Genomic DNA, 24,549 nt, shown 5'->3' with positions numbered 1-24,549 from the left:
GTGAGGCTCGCTTCCGGAGGACCTTGACCTCACTTGAGTGCCAGACATCGCAGGGGAAAGCTGCGCTCCGTGAGCTCCCGTCAGAAGGGAACCCCTAGTGATATATCTCGAAGAGAAGAGAAGTGTGTAGACGTGCCAGCTGTGGAACCGAGCTGGGAACGTTGTGGTATCAAGTCCTGGTCGACGAGCAGAGTTTAATAAGCTACTCAGAGGCATTTTCGTGGGCTGTGTGGAGCGCCCTGACCAGACGCCGTCAGAGGGAAAGCGCCCTCGATCAGTTAATCTGTGGTAAGCACGATATACGCCAGTTCATAGTGATTGCTTGTAGTTGGTCGTGTGCCCAGCGACAGTAGCAATGTTTGTTTATAAGTTAGACATGTTTTAATAAGGCAGAAGGCCTGAAATAGGAGAGTGAAGAGGGAGGAACACGGAGCGACGTCCGTCCTCTCTGAGCTCTGACGGACGACTGAGGGAGGAAGACCCTCCCAGCGAGTGAGGACCGCCGCCAGGCGAGGTGGAGTATGGACCCGCCCAAAATGGGGGAGTCCACTCTCACTGTATGTAGAGGACAGATAGAGGTTTGAGGCAAGCATATTGTGTGGTTATTTTTGTTTGTGTTAAAGGGGAACATTTTATTGGAGTGTCGATGGGTTGCAGGTTTGTCTTTTGGGGAAGAAGTTGCTGAGAACTTCGAAGCCAGCAGATGAAGTAGCTGATGAGACTCCAAGGTAGTGGAGCAGAGGACCTCGAGCTGTGAGGAGAAGCAGCAGTGAAGAGGAGTGTCACGTGCTTCTGTAGAGGTGGAGAAGCACCATAGTTGCTCGGGGAAACTTCGTGGTGTAGCAGCCAAGAGAGCTGTGGAGGATCCTAGCAGAAGGGTGAAGCACCGTAGTTGCTCAAGGAAACTTCATGATAGCAGCCTGGAGGAGCTGCAGAGGATCCTGGTAGTGAAGCCCGGAAGAACCTAAGGATATTAGGGTAGTGAACTTCCAGAGGTGGAAGGGAAGTTCTGGTGGATTACTTGTAGGGAGTTGATAGTGTTTGGTTGTCATTAGCGTGCAAGACGCAGTGAGAGGTGAGTGGCTGTTTGCATTCTTATGTCAAGGAGTGTTTTGTACTGAAGTTTAGAGTTACAGTCGTAGGCTGGATTACCTACAGATGTATGCGTTCCAGGACTGACAGTGATCGATTGATCATTGTTGTGTATCAATGAACATTTATACTGATATATGTTATTGCATTCAAATGCTGATATTCTATATATATATTATCTTGCTGATGGTGCAACAGTGTATGTAGACTTGATCAACTTGAGGAGGTTGATAGTATCAGGTGGTGAACCAGGAGATAGGATACCACTTGATGAGCTGGTGATAGAGTTCTGATGGTGTTGGAGTGCAACCTGATTGTAATATTATAGAGTATAGGATTCATTATTATTATATGTGTGTATGTGCTTTGTCCAGCAAATGTATCCCAATTTGCTGGTGTTTGCCCTTGTCCTAGTGAGGCTTCCCAGGAAGTAGTAAAGAAGGAGAGAGAGAGAGAAAGAACCAAGAACCACTGCTGTGGACAGGGTAGGAGGTAATACTAGTAAGTCATAGGGGAGTGAGGAGATCATATCTCATAAGGAGAGAGTGGGGAGTCACAGCGGCTCGAGTGGGTGTGTGCACGTGACAACGAGGCTAAGTGTTGGAGCCGCATCCCCTAAACGTGTGACGTTGAGCCCCTCTCCAAGAGCCAGAAGCGCCAAGGGTGATCTCCTAGTGAAGTAAAAGCACTCTGCCGAGTTGTGGGTTGGGTTGTCCGTAGAGAAGGATCAACGACGACAACACCAACCAACCCACAGTCTATAATAATATTGAATAGAAGTGTTTGTAGAAAGCCTATTGGTACATATTTCTTGATGCTTCTATATTGGAGCGGAGTCTTGAGGTGGGTAGAATATAATTTCCTCAGAATATTTTCTGGTATGTCAAGAGGAGTACAGGCTGGATCACGATACACTCTGTCGGCTATCATCTCGATTGTCTCGTCCACAGGTACGTTGGTAAACAGCGATTCTACGTCCAACGAGGCTCTTATCCCTGTGGCCCGTGTGCCCCGCAGTAAGTCAACAAATTCCTTTGGAGACTTCAGGCTGAAGGCGCAAGGAACATAAGGAGTCAGCAGGCCGTTGAGTCGCTTCGCCAGTCTGTACGTGGGTGTGGGTATCTGGCTAATGATTGGCCGAAGTGGGTTTCCAGGCTTGTACGTCTTGACATTTCCATACGCATATCCAGGTTTATATTCCCCAATGATCTTTGGCAGGTGGAGTCCGGATTTGAAACTGTGAACGCCGAGAAATCCGGACTCCACCTGCCAAAGATCATTGGGGAATATAAACCTGGATATGCGTATGGAAATGTCAAGACGCACAAGCCTGGAAACCCACTTCGGCCAATCATTAGCCAGATACCCACACCCACGTACAGACTGGCGAAGCGACTCAACGGCCTGCTGACTCCTTATGTTCCTTGCGCCTTCAGCCTGAAGTCTCCAAAGGAATTTGTTGACTTACTGCGGGGCACACGGGCCACAGGGATAAGAGCCTCGTTGGACGTAGAATCGCTGTTTACCAACGTACCTGTGGACGAGACAATCGGGATGAAAGCCGACAGAGTGTATCGTGATCCAGCCTGTACTCCTCTTGACATACCAGAAAATATTCTGAGGAAACTACTCCAAGCTTGTACTAAAGAGGCACCCTTCTTGAGCCCGGATGGGCACATGTATAAGCAAGTAGATGGGGTCGCCATGGGTTCTCCCCTAGGTGTCCTGTTTGCAAACTTCTACATGGGTACCATCGAGCAAAAAGTCTTAGTCGACATGAACTTGAAACCGGCCATATACTGCAGGTATGTTGACGACATTTTTACACAGGTACCTGATGTCAGACATCTGCAGGAGCTGAAGGAGGCATTTGAGCAGAGTTCCGTGCTGCGTTTCACTTACGAGATGGAAAAAGATGGGAAGCTGCCCTTTCTAGATGTAACAGTCATGGAAAAGAGCGGAGGTTTCCACACTGCAGTCTACACTAAGGAAACGAACATAGGAATGTGCCTAAATGCCAACAGCGACTGCCCAGACAGGTACAAGAGGAGTGTTGTTAACGCATATGTCGACCGTGCTCTCAGCCACAGCTCAGAACGGAAGCAAGTCGACGAAGAACTCTGTAGGGTAAGGCAGGTCCTAGTCAACAACGGCTTCTCCAATGGTTTCGTCGAAGACATCATAAGAAGGAAAGTGAAACGCCATGCAACCTCTGAAGAGACAACTAACACAACACCTATACCCCCTATTAGACTATTTTACAGGAACTTCTTTTCCACAGCTCATAAAACGGAGGAAAGGGTCCTGAAAGATATTGTTAATAGAAACGTTATCCCTACAGACAAAAATCAGAGGATACAACTGACGATTTACTATAAAACCAGAAAAACGGCCAGCCTACTCATGAGAAACTCTCCAGACACAAAGCAGAACACTTTAAAAGAGACCAACGTCGTCTATGCCTTCAAATGCCCACTTGGGGACTGTAAGCTCCAAAAAACCCAGTATATAGGCAAGACAACAACATCTCTTTCTAGGCGTTTAACGATGCATAAGCAACAGGGCTCTATTAAGGAACATATAATCTCTTCCCACAACCAAACCATCGCCAGAGAAATCCTAGTAAACAACACAGAAATCATCGATAGATACAGCGATAGCAGGCGGCTTGACGTTTGCGAGGCACTACACATCAAGAAGTCAACACCAGCAATCAACAGCTAATTAATGCACAACTATATTCTACCCACCTCAAGACTTCGCTCCAATATAGAAGCATCAAGAAATATGGACCAATAGGCTTTCTACAAACACGTCTATTCAATACCCATTGTTTCGTGTTCTGTCTTGTGTTGATGAAATTAATACCCTATTAATGCCACCTCTTGTTCTGTCTTGTGTTAATGCCACATCACTCCTTCCACCTCACTCAAATGTAGATATAAAATCGGAGATGCGTAAGTTCTATTCAGTTGTGTATTTGTGAACTAAAGTCTTTGAAAATGTAATAAGTTTTACGAAACGCGCTCGTGTCGCGTCAGACTTGAAATAAAAATGAATTTTGGAGAATTGATTTTTGATTTACCTCCAACAGTGAAAAGAAATGTTCGAAAGATTGAGAAAATTCGTGTTAGAATTATTAATCTTACTTTTTCGGTCATATTTAATAATATATGTCTACAGGAAAGACTGCTACCAAAATATACTAATATATATATATATTTTTTTTTTGAATAATAGGGAAGGGAGTACCACCTCTGGCTGGAAGAAGGGGGACCCATAGCCTCGGAGGAAACCACACATCACGCATTGGAGGGAATGTAGGTCCCCTCCAATACAGTTTCTGTGTGCTTTTCTCCTACCACCCCCTTCCCTTTTTTTTTTTTCCTTTATTGTGTATTTAAAGGTTACAAACATACAAGACAAATGCCTTAAGGTTATGGATCTCTTGAAGCTCCTCCGCTTCTGGACAGGAACCGAGGACGCAGCAAGCATTTCCCCCTCTGGATCGCCACACTGAGACGCTGAAATAAAAAACTGGAAGCCCTTGGGTCTCTTGTGACGTCAATGAGCTTGGAACCCAATTCCTTGAGAAATCCCAAGGCACTCTTGCCCCAGGAGCCATGCGTCTCAGACGCTATTGGAACAAAGAGGTATTGACCTTCCAGTCGCCTGTACTTGAGTGATTTTGCTGTTTCCCTGTGGTTGGCCGCCCCACCTGCTTGATCAGCTCCGAAGTGTTTTTTAGGGGGGTTATATATATATTATATATATATATATATATATATATATATATATATATATATATATATATATATATATATATATATATATATATATATATATATATATATATATATATATATATATATATATATATATTTATATATATATATATATATATATATATATATATTTATATATATATATATATATATATATATATATAAATATATATATATATATATATATATATTTATATTATCCTGGAGTTTTGGTTGTCAACCCAAACGACCAAAATTAATGTGGTATTTACCCTCGATATAAAAAAATTAAACCAATACAAAAATTACAAAATAACATTACAATAATTGGTCGAGTCTTAACTGTTGTAGTTGATGAAGTCAGGCCCGGCGTGTCGAGTACCAGGCTTCTTTCTAGAGGAGTTATAATGGGTTACTTGCAGCGGCTGATGTGCACACCATTCACCAGCCTGGAATGTAACCTCGCATTAGCACTCTTTGATAATAATACAAATGTGTGCCGTAATTAGGTACTGCCACTTTTATTATAAGCTTCGGCCTAGCTTATTTATCACTAAGTATATATATATATATATATATATATATATATATATATATATATATATATATATATATATATATATATATATATATATATATATATATATTTATATATATATATATATATATATATATATATATATATATATATATATATATATATATATATATATATATACACAAATTTAAATAGCTTAAATTTTATATTTTGATTACTTTGGGCTCGACAGCCCTCGTCTTAACTACTTTCATTGTTTTTTAGAGGGTTAGTGTTTTTGGTAAGAATTAAATAGGATTCCAAAAAGCTAAACTGTGACTATTTAAGATTTATGTGGTGTAAACATTAGGATTTATGTGGTGTACACATTAGGATTTATGTGGAGTAAACATTAGGATTAATGTGGTGTAAACATTAGGATTTATGTGGTGTACACATTAGGATTTATGTGGTGTACACATTAGGATTTATGTGGTGTAAACATTAGGATTTATGTGGTGTAAACATTAGGATTTATTTGGTGTAAACATTAGGATTTATGTGGTGTAAACATTAGGATTTATGTGGTGTAAACATTAGGATTTATGTGGTGTAAACATTAGGATTTATGTGGTGTAAACATTAGGATTTATGTGGTGTAAACATTAGGATTTATGTGGTGTAAACATTAGCATTTATGTGGTGTAAACATTAGGATTTATGTGGTGTAAACATTAGCATTTATGTGGTGTAAACATTAGCATTTATGTGGTGTAAACATTAGCATTTATGTGGTGTAAACATTAGGATTTATGTGGTGTAAACATTAGGATTAATGTGGTGTAAACATTAGGATTTATGTGGTGTAAACATTTGGATTGATGTGGTGTAAACATTAGGATTTATGTGGTGTAAACATTAGGATTTATGTGGTATAAAGATTAGGATTTATGTGGTGTAAACATTAGGATTTATGTGGTGTAAACATTAGGATTTATGTGGTGTACACATTACGATTTATGTGGTGTAAACATTAGGATTTATGTGGTGTAAACATTAGGATTTATGTGGTGTAAACATTAGGATTTATGTGGTGTAAACATTAGGATTTATGTGGTGTAAACATTAGGATTTATGTGGTGTAAACATTAGGATTTATGTGGTGTAAACAGAGACGGGACTGATGACGACAGTGAAGGCGTCAGTATAGGCTTGATGCATCAACCTGTCCTCTTAAAAAGAACGTCAACATTTGCCGTTTGACTCTACGGCTGTTTTTGGACGTTATTTTGTGTAAAACTACGTCTATTTTCGCTTCCATGGACTATCTCTTGTTATACAATGAAATACCACACTCTTATTATTCTATAACTCACAGACTATGCTCTGATATTTGTTCTTCAAGTAAAAATATATATATTTTTGCCTTAATTAGGCAATAATCCAGAAAATTCCAGCCTATCGATCTTTATATTTAGGAAAACATCTAATAAATTTGGAAATGAATTTTTCGTTCGCCGACAGTTGCCTGTTACTATTTAACCCTCTATGCTTTAATGTCGCTGGTCATTGTGACTTTCCCAGGATTTATATAGGTTTCGTAGTAGCATTTAGTCAGACTACAGTAATTTAACTAATGGGAAACCTCTATAGTTGTCGTAAATTAATAATAATCATTTATCAAATAATAAATTAGCAAACATATGCAACATTTTATGTTACGACTTTTCGGGTAGGCCGTTCTGTTTGTTTACAACCTCAATGGTTCAAAATACACAATACTTTTAATATATAAGTGACTAAGTATGCTCTAATATATGGTCCTCAATGAAAATTATCGTTTTTTTTTGTTAATTTGTCCATAATGAATAAGATTCCTTACTGTTGATCTTTATATTAAGAAAAACATCTAAACAAATTGGTATTGTGTTTTCGTTCAGATAAAGTTTCCAGGTACTATTTCCTAGTTATCAATTAATGTAGGTGGTTATTTTAATTCGCGGCTACCAGGGGCTTTCTCCCATTATACAATATAAATGTACTCACTAACTATTCTCTGGTATCTGTTCTTCAAGTAAAATTACCTATTTTTTTGTTTAATTAGTCCATAATTCATAAAATTCCTTCAGGTCGATCTTTATATTTAGAAAAACATCTAATCAATTTGGAATTAATTTTTCGTTCAGCTACAGTTACCAGCTACTATTTCATTGTTATATTTTATGTCGCTGGTCATTACAATTTTCCAAGAATTTAAACAGCTAAACAGCAAGTAGCATCTTGTTAGAGTACAGGAATTTACCTATGGAGAACCTCGATAGCTGCCGAATATTATTAATGATTATATATGTAATTTAAAATAATGAATTATATACCATTTCTTATGTTACGTCTTTGGCGGGTAGGCGGTTCTGCGGGTTTACAACCGAATTGTTTAAAAATCACACTATTTTAAATGTATGAGTCACTAGTATGCTCTGATATATGTTCTGCAATGAAAATAAAGATTGTTTTGTTGTTAATTACTCCATAAATGTATAATGTGTTAATTCAGTCTAAAATCTTTTTGCAACGTTTATATGCGATATACGTAGCTGGAAACTACCTAATATTTAAAAATAATAGTTACAACATTCTATTAATGTATAATGTTGAAATAAATATCACACAAAGTCTGTATATCTGTTTTTAGATGTCTTATAAATCTTTTTTTAAAATAGTATTAATGATTTTTATGAATCTTGAGTAAAAATTATGTTAATTATTATTAATCTAATTGTTATTATTTTAAGTAAAAGAATTGCAAGTATTCGCATAACCACGGGATCTCTGTTTGTGTATGAATGCACGGATTTGTTTTTGTTATGAGAGGGACGCCTTAGAAAGCATGGTGTAGGCCACCTGTGGCTCGCATCCGATCCCACGATCGTCGTCGCCCCTAAATCAACACAACAGGTATTTAGTATTTACGATTATAATAAGTAATATTTCTTTTATAATAATATTGCAGCAGGTGGTGTAGTGGTAGGACACTCGCCTGGCGTTCCGCGAGCGCTATGTCATGGGTTCGTATCCTGGCCGGGGAGGATTTACTGGGCGCAATTCCTTAACTGTAGCCTCTGTTTACCGCAACAGTAAAATGTGTACTTGGATGAAAAAACGATTCTTCGCGGCGGGGATCGTATTCCAGGGACCTGCCCGAAACGCTACTCGTACTAGTGGCTGTACAAGAATGTAACAACTCTTGTATATATCTCAGGTTAGGGGCTAGGCATTTACACTCTTAGGTCAGCAAACTAGCTAGAAGATTAGACTATTAGACTCCACTGGTCAATCGGGGCCCTGCATGACTCAGCTTATCCTAACCTAGCCCAGCTTAAGCCATCTTAGCATAGTTCATTCTAGCTGTGCATAGTGCTTGCACAGCCTTGCTTATCCTAGTTTACCTCTTCCTAGCCTACCGTAGCCAAGCCTATCCCAGTATACTCTTACCTAGTCTTGCCTAGCCTAACCCTGCCTTGCTTTTAAACATGACCAGTCCTTCCTACCCTAGCCAAGCCCTGACCAGCTTAGCCAAGCCAATCCCTGCCAAGATTTAGCATAGCCTTGCCTTTTTATTAATATATAGAGGGTACCACCTCTGGTTGAGTATGTAGGAACCCTCCACTTATAGGGTTGAGAGTTCCATATATATATATATATATATATATATATATATATATATATATATATATATATATATATGTATGTATGTATGTATGTATGTATGTATGTATGCGGAAAATCCACAGAGAAATATGAAATGAGGTGAACGTTTCGGCTTTGTTAAAGCCTTTGTCAACACCAGACTGACCACGGGATCAGTTAGATCAGTTGCGTTAGGTCAGTCTGGTGTTGACAAAGGCTTTAACAAAGCCGAAACGTTCACCTCATTTCATATTTCTCTGTGGATTTTCCGCATAAAATGATCAGTGTTTTGTGATCGTCAATTGCATATATATATATATATATATATATATATATATATATATATATATATATATATATATATATATATATATATATATATATATATATATATATATATTATTAAATATGACCGAAAAAGTAAGATTAATAATTCTAACACGAATTTTCTCAATCTTTCGTACATTACGCTTCACTGTTGGAGGTAAATCAAAAATCACTTCTCCAAAATTCATTTTTATTTCTAGTCTGACGCGACACGGGCGCGTTTCGTAAAACTTATTACATTTTCAAAGACTTCACAAATACACAACTGATTAGAACTTGCGTTTCCCTGATTTTATATCTACATTTGAGTGAGGTGGGAAGGGTGATGTGGCATTAACACAAGACAGAACACTAGGGGATATTAATAGGGTATTAAAAGTATCAACACAAGACAGAACAGAAACAATGGGTATTGAATAGAAGTGTTTGTAGAAAGCCTATTGGTCCATATTTCTTGATGCTTCTATATTGGAGCGGAGTCTTGAGGTGGGTAGAATATAGTTGTGCAATAATTGGCTGTTGATTGATGGTGTTGACTTCTTGATGTGTAGTGCCTCGCAAACGTCAAGCCGCCTGCTATCGCTGTATCTATCGATGATTTCTGTGTTGTTTACTAGGATTTCTCTGGCGATGGTTTGGTTATGGGAAGAGATTATATGTTCCTTAATGGAGCCCTGTTGCTTATGCATCGTTAAACGCCTAGAAAGAGATGTTGTTGTCTTGCCTATATACTGGGTTTTTTGGAGCTTACAGTCCCCAAGTGGGCATTTGAAGGCATAGACGACGTTAGTCTCTTTTAAAGCGTTCTGTTTTGTGTCTGGAGAGTTTCTCATGAGTAGGCTGGCCGTTTTTCTGGTTTTATAGTAGATCGTCAGTTGTATCCTCTGATTTTTGTCTGTAGGGATAACGTTTCTATTAACAATAACTTTCAGGACCCTTTCCTCCGTTTTATGAGCTGTGGAAAAGAAGTTCCTGTAAAATAGTCTAATAGGGGGTATAGGTGTTGTGTTAGTTGTCTCTTCGGAGGTTGCATGGCTTTTCACTTTCCTTCTTATGATGTCTTCGATGAAACCATTGGAGAAGCCGTTATTGACTAGGACCTGCCTTACCCTACAGAGTTCTTCGTCGACTTGCTTCCATTCTGAGCTGTGGCTGAGAGCACGGTCGACGTATGCGTTAACAACACTCCTCTTGTACCTGTCAGGGCAGTCGCTGTTGGCATTTAGGCACATTCCTATGTTTGTTTCCTTTGTGTAGACTGCAGTGTGGAAACCTCCGCCCTTTTCCATGACTGTTACATCTAGAAAAGGCAGCTTCCCATCCTTTTCCGTCTCGTAAGTGAAACGCAGCACGGAACTCTGCTCAAATGCCTCCTTCAGCTCCTGCAGATGTCTGACATCAGGTACCTGTGTAAAAATATCGTCAACATACCTGCAGTATATGGCCGGTTTCAAGTTCATGTCGACTAAGACTTTTTGCTCGATGGTACCCATGTAGAAGTTTGCAAACAGGACACCTAGGGGAGAACCCATGGCGACCCCATCTACTTGCTTATACATGTGCCCATCCGGGCTCAAGAAGGGTGCCTCTTTAGTACAAGCTTGGAGTAGTTTCCTCAGAATACTTTCTGGCATGTCAAGAGGAGTACAGGCTGGATCACGATACACTCTGTCGGCTATCATTCCGATTGTCTCGTCCACAGGTACGTTGGTAAACAGCGATTCTACGTCCAACGAGGCTCTTATCCCTGTGGCCCGTGTGCCCCGCAGTAAGTCCACAAATTCCTTTGGAGACTTCAGGCTGAAGGCGCAAGGAACATAAGGAGTCAGCAGGCCGTTGAGTCGCTTCGCCAGTCTGTACGTGGGTGTGGGTATCTGGCTAATGATTGGCCGAAGTGGGTTTCCAGGCTTGTGCGTCTTGACATTTCCATACGCATATCCAGGTTTATATTCCCCAATGATCTTTGGCAGGTGGAGTCCGGATTTCTTGGCGTTCACAGTTTCGATCAGTTTGTTGACCTTTGCTTTTAATTCGGCTGTAGTGTCCTTCGTTACCCTTTGGAACTTAGTTTGGTCAGAGAGTATGATGTTCATTTTCGCCAGATATTCGTCTTTTTTAAGAATGACATATATTGGCGACTTGTCACCTCTCCTGACAACTATCTCCTTGTTCTCACGAAGGCTTTTAGCTGCCGCTTTAAGCTCGGGGGACAGTATGGTGCTTCTGTAGTTGCCTCGATTCTTTCCTCCTTCTGCAATAAGTTCTGCTTGTAAGGTATCTTTGGTAGTGACCTTCTTTTGTGTCTCGAGGTCGAATATGTCGTCCAACAGAATTTCCAACTCTACTTTCCGGGCCATTTCACTCGGTCTGGACATAACATGACAGTTTATGCCCAGATTTAGGAGAGTGACTTGGTCCTCAGTGAGGTTAATTCCTGCAAGGTTCAGGAAGCCATCTCTTGGTCGTGGAATTGCCATAGGTCCTCCATATAATGTTGTTAGTTTCTTGATAATCCTTGTTTCAGTGCTGAGGTGATGTTGGTCTGTGAGGATGTCGAGGTGTTGTTCAATGCGGGTACGGATACTATGGTCGATGTTGCTATTTCTCCACTCGTTTGTAGCATGAAGTAGTTGCGTTTTGTTGTCTTTGATTTCATTCTCTGCCTTGTATATCTGATCACGAATCAGATCCTGGCGATATTTAATCGTGAAGGCTTGATTCCTTGCTGCTGGGTCGTGCACTTTAACATTAGTATATTTTGGTAGCAGTCTTTCCTGTAGACATATATTATTAAATATGACCGAAAAAGTAAGATTAATAATTCTAACACGAATTTTCTCAATCTTTCGTACATTACGCTTCACTGTTGGAGGTAAATCAAAAATCACTTCTCCAAAATTCATTTTTATTTCTAGTCTGACGCGACACGGGCGCGTTTCGTAAAACTTATTACATTTTCAAAGACTTCACAAATACACAACTGATTAGAACTTGCGTTTCCCTGATTTTATATCTACATTTGAGTGAGGTGGGAAGGGTGATGTGGCATTAACACAAGACAGAACACTAGGGGATATTAATAGGGTATTAAAAGTATCAACACAAGACAGAACAGAAACAATGGGTATTGAATAGAAGTGTTTGTAGAAAGCCTATTGGTCCATATTTCTTGATGCTTCTATATTGGAGCGGAGTCTTGAGGTGGGTAGAATATAGTTGTGCAATAATTGGCTGTTGATTGCTGGTGTTGACTTCTTGATGTGTAGTGCCTCGCAAACGTCAAGCCGCCTGCTATCGCTGTATCTATCGATGATTTCTGTGTTGTTTACTAGGATTTCTCTGGCGATGGTTTGGTTATGGGAAGAGATTATATGTTCCTTAATGGAGCCCTGTTGCTTATGCATCGTTAAACGCCTAGAAAGAGATGTTGTTGTCTTGCCTATATACTGGGTTTTTTGGAGCTTACAGTCCCCAAGTGGGCATTTGAAGGCATAGACGACGTTAGTCTCTTTTAAAGCGTTCTGTTTTGTGTCTGGAGAGTTTCTCATGAGTAGGCTGGCCGTTTTTCTGGTTTTATAGTAAATCGTCAGTTGTATCCTCTGATTTTTGTCTGTAGGGATACCAAAGATACCTTACAAGCAGAACTTATTGCAGAAGGAGGAAAGAATCGAGGCAACTACAGAAGCACCATACTGTCCCCCGAGCTTAAAGCGGCAGCTAAAAGCCTTCGTGAGAACAAGGAGATAGTTGTCAGGAGAGGTGACAAGTCGCCAATATATGTCATTCTTAAAAAAGACGAATATCTGACGAAAATGAACATCATACTCTCTGACCAAACTAAGTTCCAAAGGGTAACGAAGGACACTACAGCCGAATTAAAAGCAAAGGTCAACAAACTGATCGAAACTGTGAACGCCAAGAAATCCGGACTCCACCTGCCAAAGATCATTGGGGAATATAAACCTGGATATGCGTATGGAAATGTCAAGACGCACAAGCCTGGAAACCCACTTCGGCCAATCATTAGCCAGATACCCACACCCACGTACAGACTGGCGAAGCGACTCAACGGCCTGCTGACTCCTTATGTTCCTTGCGCCTTCAGCCTGAAGTCTCCAAAGGAATTTGTGGACTTACTGCGGGGCGCACGGGCCACAGGGATAAGAGCCTCGTTGGACGTAGAATCGCTGTTTACCAACGTACCTGTGGACGAGACAATCGGAATGATAGCCGACAGAGTGTATCGTGATCCAGCCTGTACTCCTCTTGACATGCCAGAAAGTATTCTGAGGAAACTACTACAAGCTTGTACTAAAGAGGCACCCTTCTTGAGCCCGGATGGGCACATGTATAAGCAAGTAGATGGGGTCGCCATGGGTTCTCCCCTAGGTGTCCTGTTTGCAAACTTCTACATGGGTACCATCGAGCAAAAAGTCTTAGTCGACATGAACTTGAAACCGGCCATATACTGCAGGTATGTTGACGACATTTTTACACAGGTACCTGATGTCAGACATCTGCAGGAGCTGAAGGAGGCATTTGAGCAGAGTTCCGTGCTGCGTTTCACTTACGAGACGGAAAAGGATGGGAAGCTGCCTTTTCTAGATGTAACAGTCATGGAAAAGGGCGGAGGTTTCCACACTGCAGTCTACACAAAGGAAACTAACATAGGAATGTGCCTAAATGCCAACAGCGACTGCCCTGACAGGTACAAGAGGAGTGTTGTTAACGCATACGTCGACCGTGCTCTCAGCCACAGCTCAGAATGGAAGCAAGTCGACGAAGAACTCTGTAGGGTAAGGCAGGTCCTAGTCAATAACGGCTTCTCCAATGGTTTCATCGAAGACATCATAAGAAGGAAAGTGAAAAGCCATGCAACCTCCGAAGAGACAACTAACACAACACCTATACCCCCTATTAGACTATTTTACAGGAACTTCTTTTCCACAGCTCATAAAACGGAGGAAAGGGTCCTGAAAGATATTGTTAATAGAAACGTTATCCCTACAGACAAAAATCAGAGGATACAACTGACGATCTACTATAAAACCAGAAAAACGGCCAGCCTACTCATGAGAAACTCTCCAGACACAAAACAGAACGCTTTAAAAGAGACTAACGTCGTCTATGCCTTCAAATGCCCACTTGGGGACTGTAAGCTCCAAAAAACCCAGTATATAGGCAAGACAACAACATCTCTTTCTAGGCGTTTAACGATGCATAAGCAACAGGGCTCCATTAAGGAACATATAATCTCTTCCCATAACCAAACCATCGCCAGAGAAATCCTAGTAAACAACACAGAAATCATCGATAGATACAGCGATAGCAGGCGGCTTGACGTTTGCGAGGCACTACACATCAAGAAGTCAACACCAGCAATCAACAGCCAATTATTGCACAACTATATTCTACCCACCTCAAGACTCCGCTCCAATATAGAAGCATCAAGAAATATGGACCAATAGGCTTTCTACAAACACTTCTATTCAATACCCATTGTTTCTGTTCTGTCTTGTGTTGATACTTTTAATACCCTATTAATATCCCCTAGTGTTCTGTCTTGTGTTAATGCCACATCACCCTTCCCACCTCACTCAAATGTAGATATAAAATCAGGGAAACGCAAGTTCTAATCAGTTGTGTATTTGTGAAGTCTTTGAAAATGTAATAAGTTTTACGAAACGCGCCCGTGTCGCGTCAGACTAGAAATAAAAATGAATTTTGGAGAAGTGATTTTTGATTTACCTCCAACAGTGAAGCGTAATGTACGAAAGATTGAGAAAATTCGTGTTAGAATTATTAATCTTACTTTTTCGGTCATATTTAATAATATATGTCTACAGGAAAGACTGCTACCAAAATATACTAATATATATATATATATATATATATATATATATATATATATATATATATATATATATATATATATATATATATATATATATATATATATATATATATATATTGGTGGGGTGGTTCAAATAGCCTCGGCTATCACCTCATTTTGTCCGGTCGTGATGGTCAAGTGGATTAAGGCGTCTTGTACATACCAGTTGCGTTGCTTCTGGGAGTATGGGTTCGAGTCACTTCTGGGGTGTGAGTTTTCAGTTGCATATTGTCCAGGGGACCATTCTGGCTTGTTCGCATTTGTGTTCCTCACGTGTGCCCCTAAGAATGAGGTGATTTGGTAAAATGCTATGCCCAAGATAACTATCCGAGTGCCGGCGGTGGGGTGGTTCAAATAGCCTCGGCTATCACCTCATTTTGTCCGGTCGTGATGGTCAAGTGGATTAAGGCGTCTTGTACATACCAGTTGCGTTGCTTCTGGGAGTATGGGTTCGAGTCACTTCTGGGGTGTGAGTTTTCAGTTGCATATTGTCCAGGGGACCATTCTGGCTTGTTCGCATTTGTGTTCCTCACGTGTGCCCCTAAGAATGAGGTGATTTGGTAAAATGCTATGCCCAAGATAACTATCCGAGTGCCGGCGGTGGGGTGGTTCAAATAGCCTCGGCTATCACCTCATTTTGTCCGGTCGTGATGGTCAAGTGGATTAAGGCGTCTTGTACATACCAGTTGCGTTGCTTCTGGGAGTATGGGTTCGAGTCACTTCTGGGGTGTGAGTTTTCAGTTGCATATTGTCCAGGGGACCATTCTGGCTTGTTCGCATTTGTGTTCCTCACGTGTGCCCCTAAGAATGAGGTGATTTGATATAATGCTATGCCCAAGATAACTATCCGAGTGCCGGCGGTGGGGTGGTTCAAATAGCCTCGGCTATCACCTCATTTTGTCCGGTCGTGATGGTCAAGTGGATTAAGGCGTCTTGTACATACCAGTTGCGTTGCTTCTGGGAGTATGGGTTCGAGTCACTTCTGGGGTGTGAGTTTTCAGTTATATATATATAAAATGCTATGGTAAAATGCTATTGGTAAAATGCTATGCCCAAGATAACTATCCGAGTGCCGGCGGTGGGGTGGTTCAAATAGCCTCGGCTATCACCTCATTATGTCCGGTCGTGATGGTCAAGTGGATTAAGGCGTCTTGTACATACCAGATGCGTTGCTTCTGGGAGTATGGGTTCGAGTCACTTCTGGGGTATATATAAATATAAAATGTGTTCCTCACGTGTGCCCCTAAGAATGAGGTGATTTGATATAATGCTATGCCCAAGATAACTATCCGAGTGCCGGCGGTGGGGTGGTTCAAATAGCCTCGGCTATCACCTCATTTTGTCCGGTCGTGATGGTCAAGTGGATTTTCAGTTGCATATGTCCTGGGGACCATTCAGGCTTGTTCGCATTTGTGTTCCTCACGTGTTGCCCCAAAGAATGAGGTGATTTGGTAAAATGCTATGCCCAAGATAACTATCCGAGTGCCGGCGGTGGGGTGGTTCAAATAGCCTCGGCTATCACCTCATTATGTCCGGTCGTGATGGTCAAGTGGATTAAGGCGTCTTGTACATACCAGATGCGTTGCTTCTGGGAGTATGGGTTCGAGTCACTTCTGGGGTGTGAGTTTTCAGTTGCATATGTCCTGGGGACCATTCAGGCTTGTTCGCATTTGTGTTCCTCACGTGTTGCCCCAAAGAATGAGGTGATTTGGTAAAATGCTATGCCCAAGATAACTATCCGAGTGCCGGCGGTGGGGTGGTTCAAATAGCCTCGGCTATCACCTCATTATGTCCGGTCGTGATGGTCAAGTGGATTAAGGCGTCTTGTACATACCAGATGCGTTGCTTCTGGGAGTATGGGTTCGAGTCACTTCTGGGGTGTGAGTTTTCAGTTGCATATGTCCTGGGGACCATTCAGGCTTGTTCGCATTTGTGTTCCTCACGTGTTGCCCCAAAGAATGAGGTGATTTGGTAAAATGCTATGCCCAAGATAACTATCCGAGTGCCGGCGGTGGGGTGGTTCAAATAGCCTCGGCTATCACCTCATTATGTCCGGTCGTGATGGTCAAGTGGATTAAGGCGTCTTGTACATACCAGATGCGTTGCTTCTGGGAGTATGGGTTCGAGTCACTTCTGGGGTGTGAGTTTTCAGTTGCATATGTCCTGGGGACCATTCAGGCTTGTTCGCGCTTATATATATATATATATATATATATATATATATATATATATATATATATATATATATATATATATATATATATATATATATATATATATATAATGTGTGTGTGTGTGTGTGTGTGTACTCACCTAGTTGTGCTTGCGGTGGTTGAGCTCTGGCTCTTTGTCCCGTATGTATGTATTCATATATATATATATATATTATATATATATATATATATATATATATATATATATATATATATATATATATATATATATATATATATAATATTTTATATATCCTGCCTGAAATGCTGCGTGTACTAGTGGCTTTACAAGATAGTTCTTATAAAGATAGCATTTTGTGGTTATTCTCTATATCTGGTTCACCTAACAGTAAATAAGTACCTGGGAGTTAGACAGCTGCTATGGGCTGCTTCCTAGGGATGTGTGTGTGTGTTTGTATTCATGTTGAATTTTACAAAGTAGGAAGAGATGTTTGTAAAAAAAAAATCAAATATTTTTGAAAGTATAAGTAGATTTGATATTTTTCTTTAATTGTTTATGTCTGCTGTCTTGCCTCCTTTATAAAATGGCATCATTCTTGCTTCTTTAAGGATATCAGGAAAAGTAAGGCACTCCAGAGATTTGTTGACTCCTTCCTAGTGTTGCCTAGCCCAGCCCAGCCTAGACAAGGCAGGCTGGGCATCCTAGCCTCACGCAGCTTAGCCCCCACCTACATGTAGCATCCCAGTCCATCCTAAGTGATCATTACCTTACTGGCTGTGTTTTCTCTTCAGCCCTGAATGTAATGTGGTGGAACATAAGCAGATACATATCAGGTCTTAGAGAATCTGTACTTCATACATTTCTTAATAATGTCTCACAAATATTTAAATAATTAAAAAAAAATTGTATAATAACTTCATATTATTCTTGCAATTTATTTTTGCATTTTTTTTATACAAAATTTACATTTTAAAAGATTACCTCTATTTTTAGATTGATGACTTGAAGACTACAGTGCCATCCACAGCAAATCATGGTCTTAAAATATCTCCTAGCAATGACGAGACCAATTTTCACAGAGATCAAATTTTTGCTAAGCAGTATTCACAGGTAAATATATATTATATATATAATATTATATATAAAATTAACTACTTCATTGCTCAAAGCACCTTTAGACATTCTGAGAGTTGTGCTATTTTATTAAAAAATTAATTAGGCTATATTTTAATGTTTTGTAATGTTTTCATTACTTTTTTTGTTGTGAAATATAAATTGTTGAGTTTTGAAACATTTTGATATTAACTATACCTGAATATTTATAAACAAAAAAATACCAGAACTATGTCCTTGACAATTGCACTAAGAAGTCTTTGCCAAAATCAGGTGCTCAGTGCAGTAGTTAAAAACTTAAAAGTTGTACCACCTCTGGTGCAAGATTAGGGACCCATAGCCTCAGAGAAGAAAATAGAGAGTACTCAGAGAAGGCCTTGAATAATAGGCAGGCTGTTTGTGTGTGTTTCGACGGTAAGCTTGCTGACACCAAATGTAATTACCTAAGTGTAGTTACAGGATTAGAGCTACGCTCGTGGTGTCCCGTCTACCCAGCACTCTTTGTCACATAATGCTTTGAAACTACTGACGGTCTTGGCCGCCACCACCTTCTCACTTAACTTGTTCCAACCGTGTACCACTCTGTATGCGAAAGGAAATTTTTATATATTTCTTTGGCATCTTTGTTTAGTTAGTTTAAATCTATGACCTTTTGTTCTTGAAGTTCCAGGTCTCGGGAAATCTTCCCTATCGATTTTATCAATTCCTGTTACTATTTTGTACATAGTGATTTTATCACCTCTTTTTGTTGTCTTCTAGTTTTGGCATATATAATGCCTCTGACCTCTCCACATAGCTCTTGCCCTTTAGTTCTGGGAGCCACTTAGTAGCATGTCTTTGCACCTTTTCCAGTTTGTTGATGTGCTTCTTAAGATATGGGCACCACACAACCGCTGCATATTCTAGCCTTGGCCGAACAAAACTCGTGAACAATTTCTTTAGTATTTCGCCATCCATGTATTTAAACGAAATTCTGAAGTTAGAAAGCGTGGCATAGGCTCCTCACACAACGTTCTTTATGTGGGCCTCAAGTGATAGTTTTCTATCTAGAATCAAACCCTAGACCTCTTTCTTTAATCAGAATTATATAAAGATTTCTCACATAATTTGTAGGTTGTGTGGGATCTATGTTCTATTCCACATTCCATAACATGGCATTTATTCACATTAAATTTCATTTGCCAAGTGGTGCTCCATATACTTATTTTGTCCAGGTCTTCTTGAAGGGCATGACAATCATCTAAATTTCTTATCCATCCCATTATCTTAGCATCATCAGCAAACATGTTTATATAATTCTGTATTCCAACTGGTAGATCATTTATGTAGACAATGAACATTTCTGGTGCATGTACTGTGGTACTCCACTTGTGACACTTCTCCAGTCCGATTGCCTCTGATTACTGCCCTCATTTTTCTATCAGTCAGAAAATTTTTCATCCATGTTAGAAGCTTACCTGTCACCCATCCAAAATTTTCTAGTTTCCAGAACAACCTCTTATGTGGAACTCTGTCGAAAGCCTTTTTTATGTCTAGATAGATGCAGTCGACCCAACTACCTTTTTCCTTTAAAATCTCTGTGGCTCAATCATAGAAACTGAGTAAATTTGATACACAGGATCTTCCAGATAGAAAACAATACTGTCTGTGTGATATTATATAATTTCTCTCCAGGTGTTCTACCCATTTAGTTTTTATTATTATTTTTTTTTCAATCTTTTCACTGTTACACTTGTCAATGATTCAGGTCTATAACTGAGAGAGGTGGGGTCTTCCCTGTTGCCACTTTTGTAGATTGGAACTATGTTAGCCTTTTTCCACATGTTTGCTATGACTCCTGTACACAGGGATGCCTGAAAGATCAGGTGAAGTAGAAGGCTGAGCTCAGATGCACATTCTCTCAGAACCCATGGTGAAACTCCATCTGGACCAACTGCTTTGTTCTTACTTAGCTCCTTTAGCATATTTTCCACTTCATCTCTAGACACCTCTATACGCTCTATGATGTTCTCAGAAATTCTTATTGTGTCTGGTTCTCTTAAGATTTCATTTTGTATAAACACACTTTGGAACTTTTGGTTTAATGTTTCACACATTGCATTATCATTTTCTGTGAATCTGTTTCCTATTTTCAACCTCTGGATATTATCCTTTACCTGCAATTTGTTGTTTATGAATTTGTAGAATAGGCCCAGTTCTGTTTTACATTTATCCATTATCCCTTTTTAAAAATTTCTTTCTGCCTCTCCCCTTACTGCTGTATAGTTGTTTCTCGCATCTTTGTATCGCTGGTATGATTGGGGGTTTGGCTTCTTTCTATGTTGATACCTGCTTGATGGGGTTCTGCTCTTCTACTCCCCAAGCCCGGCCCGAGGCCATGCTCGACTTGTGAGAGTTTGGTCCACCAGGCTGTTGCTTGGAGCGGCCCGCAGGGCCACATACCCACCACAGCCCGGCTGATCCGGAACTTCTCTTAGAAAACAGTCCAGTTTTCTCCTGAAGATGTCCACGGTTGTTCTGGCAATATTTCTTATAGTCGCTGGGAGGACGTTGAACAACCGCGGACCTCTGATGTTTATACAGTGCTCTCTGATTGTGCCTGTGGCACCTCTGCTCTTCACTGGTTCAATCTTGCATTTTTTTCCATATCGTTCACTCCAGTACGTTGTTATTTTACTGTGTAGATTTGGGACCTGGCCCTCCAGTATCTTCCATGTGTATATTATTTGGTATCTCTCTCGTCTCCTTTCTAGAGAGTACATTTGGAGAGCTTTGAGACGATCCCAATAATTTAGGTGTTTTATCTCGTCTATGCGTGCCGTATATGTTCTCTGTATTCCCTCTATTTCAGCAATCTCTCCTGCTCTGAAGGGGGAAGTGAATACTGAGCAGTACTCGAGACGGGACAACATAAGTGACTTGAAGAGTACAACCATTGTGATGGGATCCCTGGATTTGAAAGTTCTCATAATCCATCCGATCATTTTTCTGGCTGACGCAATATTTGCTTGGTTATGCTCCCTAAACATTAGATCGTCGGACATCATTATTCCCAAATCCTTGACATGCTGTTTTTCTACTATGGGAAGATTCGATTGTGTTTTGTACCCTGTATTATGTTTCAGATCCTCATTTTTGCCATACCTGAAATTTATCACTGTTAAACAACATGTTATTTTCTGCTGCCCAATCGAAAACTTTGTTGACATCTGCTTGTAGTTTTTCAATGTCTTTCATTCCATTTTTGTGTCTTTTGGTCTGTGGCCCTCTCTCAATTTCTGTTGAACCAATCCTGTTTTCTGGCCCTGCATCTCTGTTTTGGTATGAATGTTTGTGTGCCTTCATTGTAAATTTTGCAAAATTTGGCATACATTTAATTTACTTCCCTGTCTAGCAACAAGTCTGCCTAATTACTTATTAAAAAAAATTTGAAGTTCCCCATAGTGACCTCTCTTTCCCTTGAAATCAAGTTTATCAACTGTTTCAATGTCCCCATTTTCTGTGTGTGTGTGTTTGGAGGCTAAGCTTGCTGATACCATGTGTGTGTGTGTTTGGAGGCTAAGCTTGCTGATACCATGTGTGTGTGTGTGTGTGTGTTTGGAGGCTAAGCTTGCTGATACCATGTGTGTGTGTGTTTGGAGGCTAAGCTTGCTGATACCATGTGTGTGTGTGTTTGGAGGCTAAGCTTGCTGATACCATGTGTGTGTGTGTTTGGAGGCTAAGCTTGCTGATACCATGTGTGTGTGTGTGTGTGTGTGTGTGTGTGTTTGGAGGCTAAGCTTGCTGATACCGTGTGTGTCTGTGTTTGGAGGCTAAGCTTGCTGATACCATGTATGTGTGTGTGTGTGTGTGTGTGTGTTTGGAGGCTAAGCTTGCTGATACCGTTTGTGTGTGTGTGTGTGTGTTTAGAGGCTAAGCTTGATGATACCATGTGTGTATTTGGAGGCTAAGCTTGCTGATACCATGTGTGTGTGTGTGTTTGGAGGCTAAGCTTGCTGATACCATGTGTGTGTGTGTGTTTGGAGGATAAGCTTGCTGATACCATGTGTGTGTGTGTGTGTGTTTGGAGGCTAAGCTTGCTGATACCATGTGTGTGTGTTTAGAGGCTAAGCTTGCTGATACCATGTGTGTGTGTGTATTTGGAGGCTAAGCTTGCTGATACCATTTGTGTGTGTGTGTTTAGAGGCTAAGCTTGCTGATACCATGTGTGTATTTGGAGGCTAAGCTTGCTGATACCATGTGTGTATTTGGAGGCTAAGCTTGCTGATACCATGTGTGTGTGTGTTTGGAGGCTAAGCTTGCTGATACCATGTGTGTGTGTGTGTTTGGAGGCTAAGTTTGCTAACACCGTGTGTGTACTCACCTATTTTTACTCACCTGTTTAAATAATAATAGGGGTGTGTACCACCTCTGGTGCAATTGTAGGGACCCACAGCCTTGAAGAAAATAAAGAGTATTCAGAGAAGACCTTGTGGATTCTCACTGAACACTAATCTTTTCTTCTCCTATCACCCCTCTTATTTTGTTTTATGCTGTATTCTATTATATATCATATAAATACATAGCCAAATGGCAATATTTATTATGTCTATACAAAAAAAAGACATCCACTTTATTTTTTTTCTCTCCTTTGTTTCTATGTGGATTTTGTTGTGACTAATGATTCTCCTCCTTCCCATCAACAGGTCTTCCTCACTGGGCTTGCTCGGCTTTTGTGTTACTGTGAGGGTGCCATCATCGTTTACCCTTCAAGACTGACTCATGCTGGCATTGCATTTGTGGACTTCCCTTCACAGTACACAGTCCTTCTCCATATGGTGATTGTCCAGGGCAAGCAGGGTGTGACTGCCATCTTGGAGAAGCAGGGTCTTTTAATATGAAGAATCTTCCGTCTTCTCTACTTATGCCAGCTTGTGACAGCCTTGCATTCTTGTTACTTCATGGCCCTTGGGCCTTTTTTATTTATTTTACATAATAATTTTTTTTTATTAATACCCGTGTTTCACAAGAGATCCTTAACATTTTAAGCACTAATTGTATTGACTAATGTACGTCTTGTAACCTTTAAGACATAAATAGACAAGACATAGATAAATGAGTGAATAATACTGAGTGACTAGGTTAGGGCGAGGAACATAGTACAGTGTCTGACTTTGGAAGAATGCCTACTGTTTTAGAAACCTTATTGCCATGATCATAATCGTATGGGTTAAAAAGCATTTGTTGTCACTCCTACACTGTGGCTTGTTGAGCTTGAAATCTTTGCTCCTTGTTCGTGTTACATCTGACCTTTTGAAGAAATTGTATGAATCAATATCCTCCAAATTGTTCAGTATTTTAAAGGTTTCGCTCTATTACTCTCTCATTTGCATATATCTAAGCATATAGATTAGATATAGATTTAGATTAGATTTTTTAGTCAGGTAAAGGTACATACATTGCAGATGAGTTACAAAGGGACAGACAATGACTAGAGTTCACTAGCTCTATTGGAAGAGAAACGTCTGCAAGACAAGTGTGGGCAAAAATTAAGGTAGCTAAGGGGAGCAGAGCCCGGCCTGCGGCTCACAACGACCCCCAGGGTAAGGCTGAAGAACTAATTCACAAGTGGAGTGATGCAGCATCATCCTCCTCCCTCCCTGCAGAAGTAAGCAGGGAACAGCTCCTCCGACATAATGACAGAAGGATTAGGATAACAAGAGCACAATCTAGTGATGACGAGTATGGGGAACCAATTACAGCCAAGGAAGTAAAGGGGGCTATGAAAAGGGTAAAAGTACAGCACCTGGTGAAGATGGCGTCACCTACGACATACTCAATGCACTGTGTGAAGTGTCTGGCAATCCACTACTACACCTGTTTAACAAGTCATTCCTATGTGGAGTGTTGCCCACACAATGGAAACATGCAATAATGGTCCCAATACCGAAACCCAATGACCCTGGCAATTATAGACCTATCAGTCTCATGTTATGCACTTG

The 24,549-nt window shown here is 40.4% G+C and overlaps 1 long non-coding RNA gene across 1 annotated transcript; it reads left to right on the top strand.

The window, feature by feature from the left end:
- The first annotated feature begins 8,185 nt into the window (after positions 1–8,185).
- Positions 8,186–23,520, top strand: LOC138365727 (uncharacterized). Its single transcript, XR_011228958.1, has 3 exons — positions 8,186–8,328; positions 18,449–18,565; positions 23,254–23,520. It is a non-coding gene; the product is annotated as an uncharacterized lncRNA (long non-coding RNA).
- Positions 23,521–24,549: the final 1,029 nt, after the last annotated feature.

The sequence above is a fragment of the Procambarus clarkii genome, chromosome 17 (assembly GCF_040958095.1).
Source record: "Procambarus clarkii isolate CNS0578487 chromosome 17, FALCON_Pclarkii_2.0, whole genome shotgun sequence".
Lineage (NCBI taxonomy): Eukaryota > Metazoa > Arthropoda > Malacostraca > Decapoda > Cambaridae > Procambarus > Procambarus clarkii.
The sequence above is the reverse complement of the archived record's forward strand: the minus strand, read 5'-3'. Positions and strand labels throughout refer to the sequence as shown.